Below are 11,978 nucleotides of genomic sequence, written 5' to 3' on the forward strand. Positions count from 1 at the left end.
TTTGGTGCCACGTACGTCGCCGGTTGGTGCCACGTGCGTCGCCGTTTGGTGTCACGTGCGTCGCTGTTTGGTGTCACGTGCGTCGCTGTTTGGTGTCACGTACGTCACCGTTTGGTGTCACGTGCGTCGCTGTTTGGTGTCACGTACGTCACCGTTTGGTCGCTGTTTGGTGTGACGTGAGTGCAGCCGTTCTGTCCTCAGTGTGCGTTACTTTATGTTACGGGTTTGCCACGGCTGGACGTTCGGCTTCTAGACACCTGTTTTTTTTTGGGGGGGGGGCAGGGAAATACATAATGGCGCCTGTTCGTTCGCATCTAATCAAAATTCTATCCGAAACAAAAGCTGCACAATTTCTGGAAAAGTCTAGTATGGGCCCAACATCAAATAACACTTTTCTCTGCTGGCCATAACACAGTCTTTCTACTTCCCTTGGATGTAGGATACCGGGGCTGAACTACGTCCACTGTCAATGCCGTCGAGAAGGCGCGTTGCTGTGACTTCAAACCATGCATCAGCTTGCCATCCGTCCAGGTCGATGAATGATTGTATTAAGTTATGTGAGAAAACCTCTGTTTCCTGGCCGATCTCGACCACCGTGGTCAGTGGTTTGAATTTAATGCAACCTCGCCGAAACTCCACAAAATATCCGCCTCTCCCCAAATAGAAACGAAGAAAACAAGGTGCCACTGATCAGCTCGGTGCTATTTGAAGCGCTCAGCTGGAGCACTCAGCCAGACGTCACAGATCAGTCGAGGCTGGCTGAAGATCTCAGCTGGAGCATTCAGCCAGACGTCACTGATCAGTCGAGGATGGCTGAAGAGCTCAGCTGGAGCACTCAGCCGGACGTCACTGATCTGTCGAGGATGGCTGAAGAGCTCAGCTGGAGCACTCAACCAGTCTTCACTGATCAGTCGAGGGCCAGAGGTCGAGGTCGTCGCGTCAAGACATTGCATGTCATCCAAGGACGGCGTGGCTGAGCTGCCGGGCAGCGTTAGCGCCTGATTAATTATCCGCCGGAGCCTCGAGACCCTGGCAAATGACCTGGAAGTGGCGCAGCCGGCGGCGAGCCTCGCCTGGGATCGCGACGGTTGCCTTCCAGCCGAGCTCCATTGCGGCGCAATATGAGAAAGTGTGACGTCACGGACTACCGGTGTTGCAGGCGTTGACAGCAACTTAATAGCTATCATAACTTGTCATTTTGACCGCTGCCGGGCGGGAGCAATTTACACAGACGCGCCAGGACTCAGTGGTGGAAGGCGCATGTCCTCGCGGAACCTTTCTCCGGACCTTTCGCTAACATTCTCCGGAGAAGGAGACTCGCAGCCGGTGCTATTGGAATCAATAGCTTTCAGAGCAATGAAGAGCGTGACATCGGATGCCCCGCACAAACTTGCATCAGACGGTGTAATTGAGCATCAGCGTAGCATTGGATGTCATCCAAGGACGGCGTGGCATTGGATGGGTCAAATCAGATAATGAGGTAAAAATATTGAATCGAGGTATATCTCATCTGCAAAACTACTCGCATACAACATAGGGCGTTAAGGAAATCAGCATTGCAAGCACTTGTAACAAGTCGATTCAGGTCATTATAAATCAATCCTGGTGAACTTGGGCGAGCCTGGTCAGCACTCTGCTACCTCAAGATTAAGCATGGCAGGGCAAAGAAGTCAATCACGCTTGATACCGTGGTTTTAACCACCTCAAATATTGCTTTAATGTTACCTTAGATGTCAGTTCATGTCAATTAAGAAGACTTTTGGAAGCTTTTTCACGACGATCGTTCTCGTGCGCACTGCGCCCGCCGTCTGATGGAAACTGCAATCCTAGCCATGGCTGTTCTTGTTCCTGAGCTTGCACGCGCGTAGGCCAACAACATTTTAATGTCGATTATGCAAAAGAATGAACGCTCTTAGGCAAATAAGGTTGGTCTTTTTCATTTTTGAGCTCATGTCGACCCATTCTCTTCAACACTAATGAGACATCTTGCCTTTTCCGGGCAAGGAGCCCCTTGAGTGAAACATTAGGGGGCACATGACCATTCCCGGTCAAGGTATGAAGGATCGTTCCATCCCAGCGCAGGGTGCCTTCCGGCCGACATTTTGACGACAAGGGGGCGGGGTGCCCTGGTCGATCCGGAGGCTGTTGGAAGGGTATATCACATCACATTGGTTCCCTCTCTGACGCGGAGGCCTTCCTACCGGCGCAGTTGGCCTACAGACCGACGCAAGAGCCCTTACTGACGCTACATGATCCCTGATCGCAGCAGGCGGTCCAATAATCATAGACTCCAGCTCGGTTTAACGGGCCAGTGACTGAAAATGGGTTGGAAGGTCGTTTGTCTGGCACTGGGGGCCCTGACTGTCACAGAGCTCCTCCATTGTCTCAATGTGAACTCTCACCATACGTCGCATTGTCGAAGGACCCAGACCAATGCAAGAGACCCTTACGGCATTCGGGGTCTCGCACCCGTTCCTGTTCAGCAAATGTTCCCCTTGTCGACTCGAGGCCCCTTGTTGACGCAGAACACTCTGTCAGGCACTGTGGGCTCCTGACCGACACAGGAGCCCCGCATTGTTTCAAGGACCCCAACCAATGTCAACCGCGGAGCCGGCCTTGTTTGTGCTTGGGAAATGAGCTTTCAAGACTCAGACCGACACGGAGCCGACTGTTCGGTGTTTGTGGTCGCTCTCCGAAACAAAGGCCCGCACTATCCCAGGGATCATCAATCGATGCAAGTGGACCTCTGACTTGCATTTCAAGTCAAAGCCGTACGGGCGGGGGCCGTCCTCATCGTCACCTACGGCCAGTCCTTTGAGTCCTTGGGGCCCTTCGGGCCATTCGTCCCTTTCAGCCCTCCAATTAGGCCATTGGCCTTTGGTTCATAGGGGCCGTTCAGCCTCTCTTCGGGCCTCCTCAAGCAAAGCCCGTGAAGGACTCGGGGTCACCTACCGACACATAACCCGCTGTTGGGCACCGTGGGTCGCTGACCGGCACATGGGCCCGATCATTGTTTCTGGGACCCAGACCAATGCAAATCGTGGGCCCCGGCCTTGCTCCTGCGTTGAAAATGGGCCCTCAGATTTCAGACAGACACGGAACCAACTGCTCGGTGTTGGTGATCTCTTGCGGGCATAGACACCCGCATTGCCTCAGGGGTCCTCAATCGGTGCGGGGACCCTCTAACCAATGCTTCAGATCACGGCCCTACAGGCCAGGATGCTTCATGTGACCTACAGCCAGCCATTCAGGCCCTTATACCCTCCAATCAGGCTCTTGATCGTCGCTTTCGATGGGTCTTCGAGCTCCTGACAGATACAGGGTTACCGACCAGTGTAAATCACTGGCCCCGGCTTTGTCGCTACTTGTGAAGTGGGCCCTCAGGCTCGTACCGACACAGAGCCAACTGTGCGAGACTGGTGGTGCCTGACCGCCATAGAGGCCCTTATCGACTTAGGAGAGGGTCCCTCGGAAGCTAACGGGGCGTGCCCCCTGTGTCCCCCTCCCGCCTACGCCACTGTGCGGAACGGATGGTGGCCTTGTCTTATGACATGTACGCGCGTCACAAAGCTTTCTGTGACACGATGGCACACATGCTACTTACATCACACTTTTTTGGACCCTTTCTTGCAAAACAAGAACAACACTGAACTCCCCGAGCCGCGCGTCATGTGATTTTTCATGCGGAGCTGCCTTATTGAAGTGGATTATGATGCACTTGAACTCAAAACAAGGACACCGGGCGCACTCCACGCAACAAATAGTGACCTGCAATGCGTCCTAGGCCGGGACACATATAGGAATTTTGCACAGCTTGAAATCCAGCTCATGTTAGCTGTTATTTAGCTGCCGAAGACACTGCTTTTGAATGTTCCACCGCGTGGCTGTTAAAACCACATAGCCTTTGGTAGTGGCCGGTCTTTAACGTTACCGCTCTGCTTGGACATGGCCAGCCACTTCCCTCGAAGCTCGTACATCGCTGTAGAAGATCCGGAGTTATTCAAGACCACACTCGACTTCTATCTCGTTTGTCACAGCAGCGGTCTTCAGCTGCCAACATGTGGGGACCTCGGCAGTAAAGCAGCGCGAGCCTGAACCGGGCGCCGCCACCAAATCTGGCCCGTTGCCACCTTTATCCCTGCTGGATTTGCATTTAGATTACACGCTCGGCCGGCAGCGCCGTATACGAGTCTCTGCATTTATTTCCACTTCATTTAGAGTCGAATAAGGGCGGATTTCTCGCCTTCAGGAGCTCTATAGCTGCCTGATGTGCCTTTTTATCATTGATGGGACTGCCGAGGAGTTATGCTTGATAAATCGAGTTTTGGGAAAGTTTTGCGTAATGGCATGCAATGACTTCTGTAGGGAAATTTCCGAAGAGTTTGTTGATATATCGACATTGATTAAGGTGGTCTGAATTCAGCATAGAAAGATGCGCCTCATAAAGCTTGATCGAATTGGATGCGCTGCCAACGGACAAATAAGGCATCTGCAAGTTGCAACCACACTTGCGCTCAGCCCAAAATATATTTCGCATCAGCAGGATATTGCAGTTGTTTCTTCGCGAATCGATGAACCCAGAATGCAAAAGATCAGCAAGGTCAATAGAGGCGCAAGTTTCATGTATTTCCCGGGTATGCCATTACGCCCCGACATTGTCTACAGGAGGGACATCTCCAGTAACCTATGGAGAGGCTCACCCTTCTCGTGCTCTCTCTCCCGCGGTCCACACAATCTTACACACAGATAGGGCTGACACCAAATATTCATGATATCCAGTGCGGGTTCCAAGCGCCTTCACGTATGGACCAATATATTCAGTGCGAGGCTGATTCCAAGCGCCTTTACGTATAGACCAAGATGAAAATCGTTGCAGGTTCTTGTGAAGCAGTACCGTTGCGCTCAATTTCTGACCTCGAAATTTCCTTCTCCAACATCATCACAGTTCTTAAAGCGGACCATTCACTGCCCGCAAACGCGACCTGTAAAGAATGTACTAAGCCATGTATACGGCACCAAGTACGAGACAATGCATGACTTCAACATCTGTTGACAAATTTTCCTGGCCAATGCTCGAATTAGTGACACGGATTGTCCCAGAATGCTGTATTTAAACTTCAGATTCATTTGTGGACAGACACCTCGCGAAGAAACGCTGAACTTTTCTCCTTTACAAATTGGCTCGGAAGTTTAGTCATTCTAACTGCGGCCACTCCAGGTATCTCCACTGATGCTTGTGTAGCGGGTTGTCATCCTCGAGAATACGGTACACGCACCCCAGCATGCTTCCAGCTTTAAAGACAAAACTGTGCAAAACAGTGCTTGATATCAGTTAGGAAGATGAAGACCTCTGTTTCTCAGCCTTGCTAATTACATTTATTATGCAACAAAAACTTTCTAGTGTACACAATGCCGACAACGCTTCCTATATTGGATTGCTTGCTTTTTAGTAGCAATGTGTTATCAATGTGGTGAGCGATAAAGTAAGAGACTGTAGCTCAATCTCGTGCAAAGGTTCCCACCAGACAACGAGACGCTGTCACTTGAAAACATTTCCCTTCCATCTCAGCAGGAATGCGCCTAAGCCCAAAACTTAACATAAATCGAGACTGCTTTGTGCTATCGTTCAGTCGAAAGTCGTATAAATTCGCATATATTCGTTCATTGCCTCAACTAAGAAGAGGTGATATTAGGGTCAAGGCGGGTGTTGCGGAGGGCGCAGGCTGCTCAACTGGCCAAGCGTCTATCTACGGCCGAGTGTCGAGTCATGGTTTCGAGCCGGACTAACGCCTAATATCTTTTCGCTCCCCGCTGGAGTCTGGAGTCGGCGTATGAGCCAGCTAACCATCTAAACTATTTGCAGCATGAAGTAACCAACAATTTGTGCTAGGCATACACTGTCTCTCAATTTCTAATGTCGTTATCTGTTTCCCAAACACGAAGCAGCCCTGTCGAGTTAGGCGTCTCTTCTGGATCTGCACCGCGATGGCAGCATGTAAAGCATGCCATGAGCGAGACCGTTCTTCTGCCGTGACGGTGGTGCTGACAAAATCTGTTTCTCAACGGCGACACTGGCGTTCCAGCCCTATGATAGCGGCGATGACGGGTTCGATCCCACAAAGGCGACACAGATGTATCCAGTCCTTCAACAGCAACCCTGATGGGATCAGTCCCATGACGGCGATGCTGGGGTTCCAGCCCTAAGATAGCGGCGATGACGGGTTCGACCCATAAAGGCGACACTGATGTATCCAGTCCTTCAACAGCAACGCTAATGTAACCGGTTCCATGACGGCGACACTGGCGGTCCAGCCCTATGATAGCGGCGATGACGGGTTCGATCCCACAAAGGCGACACTGATGTATCCAGTCCTTCAACAGCAACGCTGATGTGACCGGTCCCATGACGGCAACGCTGGCGTCTGTGGCCCTTAACAGCCACATTGATAGGTTGGATCCAATGATAGCGATCCCAATAGGTGGTGCTCCGCTACGGAGGTGCTCATGACCCCGTCCCATGATGGCGACATTGATGAGAACAGTCCGACAAAGACACCACCCACGTGTTCGGTTCCACAACGACGACGCTAACGGGGTCCGATCCATAACGGCGACACTGACGGATCCGGTAACGTACCAGTGACACTGACGGATCCGGTTCCGTGACGGTGGTACTAAAGGATCCGGCCCCGTAAGGGCGACGCCGATGGATGGGGTTCCGTAGCAACGACATTAAGAGACCCAGTTCCTTAACGGCGACGCTGACAGATCCGGCCCCGTGATGGCGACGCCGACGGATCCGTTCCCTTAACAGCGACACTAACAGACCCGGCTCTGTGACGACGACACAGACGGACCCGGTTCCGTAACGGCGACGCTGACGGACCCGGTTCCGTAACAGCGGCACTGACGGGGTCCGGCGCCAGCGTCAGCGGTGATTTGGCCACGGTGCCTGACGGGGTGGATGGATCGGTAATCAATGAGGGCGGGGCGCCAACCCGCTAAAGCCCGCTAAACGATCGAAGAGGAGACTCAAGCGCATATTCCTGGCTGTTCATTTAAGGTGGTGAAGGCATGATATCCTGGGAATCCATTCAGTGGTACATGTGATAGATTCGTTTTAAAGCCTAAATGTGTTTACATTGGGATTCATTCAATTAACAGCATGAAAGCACCGCTTCTTCGACTAAAGAGACACGAACGCGGCGATGTTAGTGATCTTTTGCAGTGTTGATTATGTTGTGCCCACAAGACGGTGAAGAATGATTGTATTTTTATTTATGTCATGCATAATTATTTTATTCAATCTGAGGCATGGAAACACTGTTTCTTGGAATTTCTGTCACAAATATAGTAAATAAAAATATCATGCTGTATATAATGAAATAATATACAATGCCCACAAGACAGCGAAGTACCATTATGTTTTCATTTATGGCACGCATTATTGTTTCATTCAATCTGAGGCATGGAAGCGCCGTTTCTTGGATGTAGTGACACAAATACAGTGCAGTTAATGACATTTTTGTAGTATTTATTGATATTATACCTAGAGTGCAGCGAAATGCGATTATGTTTGAAAAAACAAAAGGTGCAAAGCTGTTCGAAGACTTAGATTAACCAGTATAGCTGAATATCCATGTCCATATATATATATATATATATATATATATATATATATATATATATATAGTTACGAATTTACTTGAACGCAGGGAGCGGCATGCGTTATCCTCTTCCATCAGGCACGCTGTGCAATCATTCCTCAGCCAACAGCTGGCAACTGAATGCTTCCTTTACATAGTATTGCTGCAGTGCTTCCAGGACAAGTATAATGCGCAACATTTGCCTCACCTGATATGCCTTGCAGGCGATTGATAGCGTTGGTATGCCCATCATCATTACCAACTTCGAGGTCCCAACACTGGGTTTTCCACACACAAAACCTGAGCATTCTTTTATCGACTGGGATCGTTTAAATGTTCGATGACGATAGGACGAAGCTGGGTGCACGCTAGGCAACTTATTTACATCATTTTAATTCGCCGTCGCGTCAAGCAGCCCCCACGTCATCACTTTCTTTGATCTTACCACCAGCTCATGCATAAGCCACATCTTTGGTTTTGTATTCACTAACTGCTGTTTGACAACAGCTGCAAGCGGGCTTAAGTAGCAAATGTTCTTTTTCATCATGGTGGTCCATCGCGCACATTGGTCTGGGAACTTGACAGGTCTGATAATTGAATGTGGCATTTCGGGACGAGCTAAGCTCATTACTTTTTCCGAGCCCACAAACACAACCAAACATTGAGTTTGGCAAGAATTATGCGTTTAGAAGCGCGTTTTTTCGTTTTTGAGATATTTGTGAGCAAATTGCAAAATTATCATACATGCGTATCATGTATCTTTAGATCAAAAGCAGCTCACGAAATCATGCTAGGCAATTGCTTCTGTAGCTACTATTTCGTTATTTAGTATTTGTGACCAGTTGAAAGACATATTTTCCGGTAATAGCATTGTATTAATAGTTATCATGAGTATATTTTTGATTAGTTTAAGGCGTATTAACTAGATCGTATTACAGAACACTGGCGTGTTATCAGCCGTAACGCAAGTCACGTTTGATCATGGTGCAAACTTCACTGTGCGACCGGCTGTACTTTTAAACCTCCTTTGTTTTTGGCATACTTTGTGCCAAGTACACTTCGAAACCATCTTTGGCAAATTAAAAGCATCAAATGTTATATCGGTGCGTTGAAGCGTTTGTGATGGCACAAGCACGAGTGTGTCATGTTTCAAAAGTAAATCCGCGTCAAAGGCGACTGTCTACGAGGTTCTAGCTCGCAGACCTTGTATCTTTCCTTTCATGAGATAATGTGCAGCTGGTCAACAGCAATTTAGCGGGCCAGGAACACTGCAAATATGATACCGATGTTTTCAGGGATGATTTGGACACCATACAATACCCCATCGCCTGTGTACGCGGGGTACATGCCTCCTAGCCGGCCCTCACGTCATCAGTGTACGGGGAGGGAGCAGGAGCTTTTGAAATGAGATGGTGATGGTAATCTCATGGATTTTTGACAACGCTTCGGTTGTTGCACTCACTTTGCGCTGCCTTTTGAAAGGTACGGCTCTATTTGTTATTGTGCGCAGCGAATTTGTAAGCGATGGATAATGTAACGTGGATGAGAAGTGGAAACGAAAATGCTTAACGCGCGCTCGAGCGAGGGGTCAACTTGACCCCCAAAGGCTTTTCCAATATTCGTTCCACACGGCGCGGCGTAGCCGCACCAAACTCTGCACAACTGTAGAGGACTAAATAGCAGATTCGTTATCTAAACACTTAGATGTCGTTGTGAGGTCGCTGCCTTATGACAGATCAAAGTCAGGCCGTGGCTGTCAGCGAAGGAAATTTCTAGGTCGTTCCGAATCGTTCAATGTGGTGCGGCCAGGGGGTGTTAGAACAAGCCATACATATCTGAGATGGTGTCTAAGGCAATGTATCAATTTAATTCAGAACTTCAACAAATTCCATTGACATATGATCAGGAATGAAGGTCAAACCGAGGTCAAAACCAGCCACCATTTTTACTCGAGAACTTACGTCTATGAGGAAGTTTCTGGTGCTTATTTTGAATATATTAATGACAGAGACCGCAACAGGTATGTGCCATGGACTTTAAAGAGCGTAAATGGCCCAGGTCAACGTCTTATTTTTTGAAACACACCACCTTACGCAATCCCTGACGCTTATTTGAGTTGGTATTTGGTCTCCTTGACCTTATAAAAGTCAAACAAGGCCAATAACTTTAATTAAACACCATGGACCTTTTACTTGAGACAGGTATCTAGCTTTACGGCAGTTGCATGAAGAGATCTGGGAAACTTCAGACACCAGCCTGGAGTCTAACCTTGTTTGGCTTTGTTTAACTCCAAGGTCATGACTAAGAAGCCTCCAAGTTTGTCACAAATGAGTTCACATTCAGGACAACTCACCCTGTGAATTTGGTGTCTCTGAATATCTCAGTTTGTGAGATCTCAGGGGGTTCAAATGGACCCCTCCGAGCGAAGGGAATTTAACCGTCCACTCGGACGCATGTTAATCCGTAAATATCTTAGGAAGCTTTTGTTTTCCAATCGTCTACCTATAGGTCCCTATAGCACGTAACTGAAATAATAATTTGTGTCGAAGCTTTTCGATTGGCATGTTTTAACCAAAAATCGACGTTAAATATTATCCTCTCACCATTTTTAAATTAAAAAAACACCATACAGTTGGCTGGTTTTCTATTCTTACCATATTCCGTAGCTATATATGGCATAGGGCAATTTTGGGCAAGACGAGACAGGTAAATTACCATAGCATATTTTTTAACGATTTCATGTATGCGCATCACTCTTTTTTAAACATCGCAACAAGAATTTCAGCAAAAAGGTGCCTTTCCAAAAACACTAGGGGTGGGGGGAGGGGGGGGGGAGGTGGAGGCGCAATGGACCCAACTGAGTCCCAACATTTGCGTTATCATCTGGGTTCGGAGTTGAAGTCGAGGACACGCGTACGTGCTATCATACTGCAATGCCTTCAATTCAACATGAAAAATTATCACAGGCCCACCACATTCGGTTCCGATTGAACAGCTCTCCCACCGGAACCGACGCAGCCATACGCGACACCGCCAGGCGAGGTTCGCGGCGACGGCCCATCCACGGGGCATCGCCGGCGGCAGCTGCTCCAGGGGCAGCTCCATCACGTGCTGTCTCGGCGAGCGCTGCAGTGTCGCACCCGGGCCTGCCGGCGCTCGCCGGCCGCCGAATTATTGATGGCGCCAGACCTCCTCCCAGAAACGGCCGATTCAATTATTCATCGCGCCAGGGCGAAAGGCGCACACGGCGGCGCGCGCCACGAGAGCACGTGCCGTCCGCCGACGGGGAGCCGCGCCCGTGGCGCGCACTGGTAAGTTTCGGATCGTCAAAATGCCTGCTCCGAGTCTATGCTCAAAAAGTCTGACAGCAAGCTATGTACTTCGCGAGGACGTGGCGTGAACTTTGATTTGTTTTGGGGGATTTCCGTCTCGGAAAGAGTGTCGGTGTCTTGCCAGCATAAGTCTAAGTCGGCATGCATGTTCGGTTTTCTTTGGCATACTTCTTTTTTTAGAACGAGCTGGTATGCTCAATTGATGGCATTGTATTTTGTTTGCTTGTTTGTCGACGCCGCTATTATTTCCGCGTTGCGCCCTCTTTCCCGCCGCTGGTCTCTGGAAAAGCTGTCGTCCGCGCCGCCCCTGTGTTGCTATGGCGACGATGGGGTCGTTCAGAGGTCGTCGAAGGCACCAGCGATGTGATGAGGCCACTTGAGGCCCGGCTCGACACGTAATGCGTCAGCCCGGCACAGACAAGCCAGCCCCTAACGAGGTCAGGCGAACCGAGCTGCCACCTGTCGGGCGCCAGCGCAACTACAGCGATGACTCAGCAGATTTGTATCACTTGTGACTTGTTTGTTCAGTTGACAGAGTTCGAAAGACATTTAAACTGGCCTAGTAATCCAATCACCGACGTAAGCTGGTCAGCAAAGTCTGTTCAGCGATGGGGCACGCTGTTTTGACCACTTACAAGTGAGCTTTATTTAGGCCTAAAAATAGCTAAAGGGATGCCTTAAGGCTGCATTCATTCCAGGCGAGTGCATCTTGGTCTGCTATAGACACGTCGTTTCGTGATATTCCGTTTTTTTTCGGCGATAGCCACGGTTTGGCCCGGTCTGATCTGCCTAAATTGTGGGCCGGCGGTATTCTGTCTCGGTACGTGTTCTGCAAACGTCTCGGAACCCGTCTGGCCAGATTCTGCCCGGCCATACGTACCGACAAAACAGCGTGCTCCGTTTCTGTGATGGCTACCAGTCGGAGAAAACATTGGCAGTTCAACATGGTTGCCTTTACAGAAGCGGCGGTTGCAAAGTAGTGCCGCGATGTACAGAAGCT

Source organism: Pollicipes pollicipes, unplaced genomic scaffold (genome assembly GCF_011947565.3).
Source record: "Pollicipes pollicipes isolate AB1234 unplaced genomic scaffold, Ppol_2.1 Scaffold_6686;HRSCAF=7923_pilon_pilon_pilon, whole genome shotgun sequence".
NCBI lineage: Eukaryota > Metazoa > Arthropoda > Thecostraca > Pollicipedomorpha > Pollicipedidae > Pollicipes > Pollicipes pollicipes.